The sequence below is a fragment of the Etheostoma spectabile genome, chromosome 19, assembly GCF_008692095.1.
Source record: "Etheostoma spectabile isolate EspeVRDwgs_2016 chromosome 19, UIUC_Espe_1.0, whole genome shotgun sequence".
In the NCBI taxonomy this organism is placed as follows: Eukaryota; Metazoa; Chordata; class Actinopteri; order Perciformes; family Percidae; genus Etheostoma; species Etheostoma spectabile.
The window spans coordinates 11,911,973-11,913,718 of NC_045751.1; the positions used below are offsets into that span (position 1 = coordinate 11,911,973).

The 1,746-nt window shown below is 43.5% G+C and overlaps 1 pseudogene; it reads right to left on the bottom strand.

Moving 5' to 3' along the window:
- The window catches only part of LOC116669468 (myosin heavy chain, fast skeletal muscle-like), a 15,472-nt pseudogene that overhangs the window by 539 nt on the left and 13,187 nt on the right, over positions 1 to 1,746 (bottom strand).

Here is a 1,746-nt window from a genome sequence, read left to right on the forward strand (position 1 = left end):
GCGCTGGTATCCTGCTCCTTCTTCAGCTCCTCAGCCATCATAGCAGCCTAGAAGAAACAACATAAGATGTTATTGAGAAATTTCTCATTGGAGTGAAAGTAAGAACAAATGGATTGTAAACCTACATCAGTGATGGCCTTCTTGGCCTTCTCCTCTGCATCTCCTTCTCCTACTTTCCCTCTCTGTCTCCTCAACAGTAACATTTGTAGTGAATGTACCCAGACCTCCTATCAGGCAGAGGAGAGACCAGGACATCACACTGGAGTGGACCTTCACCACCACCAACCCTCACAGCTCCTCCACCTCTCTCTTATATCTTCTGTGAACTGTTAACTGTCCTCTGACCCCCTAAATACTGTTTTGCCTCCATGAAGGAGTCAAGGTCCCAGAGTCCAGGATGACCATATTATGGACGAGTCCATGGGACAAAAACGTCCTCATAGAGACAACTCAGATTCATGTTGTCGCACTCAGGACTGAAGACTCGGACTGTATGTGTGTAAAGTGTTTCACAATTATAAGAGTAAACTCTGTTAGAGTTTGACTCAACGTCACTGGTAAGTGATTCAGAGAACTGAGTATTTTTCTCTTTGTACTTAAAAAAGGAAAGATGCAGATTATTTTATCATTTTACTATAGCAGGTTTCCGTCCTGTGAATCACCACTTATCCTTCTGTTCTTACAGCAGCTCTGATTGAGCCCAACCTCAGAAACCAACATTGAGACCAGAACCAGAGTCGTGGGAAACATCTGATCCTCTACGCTGCAGTGGAGTCAGTGGATCAGCAGTTCTACGATTCAATTCTTTTTTCTTCTACTCTTGTTTAAATGTACTGATAAAAGAAATCACACCTTCAGTTGCAGCTGTGATCTTTCAGAGAAGCGAGCCTCAGGACTATCAGCCCATTCTGAGGACCCTCTTTAAATAAATCATCAGAGCATAAAGTCACAGTCTAAAAAAAACAAGAACCAATGACCACAGCTCTTTGATTCATTCAGGTTTGTTTCGTTCTTGGTCGATTGAGATAAATGCAAAACTGATTTTTATTTTTTAATGCGCATGTAATATTTGTATTCCACAAAATTCCAGAATAAAAGGCAAAAAAGGCACTTTAGTCATTACATGCCTGACTTCCACGTTACTTGTGATTAGATTTTTGAATTACTGAAGAAATGATTTGTCTTGTTCACCTGAGAGTGCAGAAGTCCAACACGCTCACTGGCAAATTTCACCAGTCCTGTTCAGCAGTCTGCCGACTTCTCTCTGTCTTTCCAGAGAGCTCTAAGTTCCTCGTTTCAGCTACCATCAGCATCCGTTATCGGCGATCCACATAGCAGCTTGTTCCTTGAAGTCTTCCTGTGCTCTGACGATGCATCAAGGTGCACGTTTGATCCTATTGAAAATAAAAGGAAATATCACATAAATGCCAAAACTGTACCTGCACTGACCATGTCCTGTCAACAGCTTTGTTTGTCTATCAATACCTTCAGCTCGCCTGACACATTCCTCAGCTGCTTTGGGACTCACAGTCTGGGTTGGCGTGTCCAGCTGAATCTCCATCCCTTCAGTCCATCCACCATCTTCTTCTTGATTCTCATGGCATCGTTATCTGACTCCGGACTCAGAAAATCCAGAGTGCTCTGCATGGAGTCAATCACCCTCTGGCTGTTCCTCTTGATCTGTTCCATCTCCTCATCCTTCTCTGCCAGCTTCCTGTCCACCTCACCCTTGATCTGGTTGAGCTC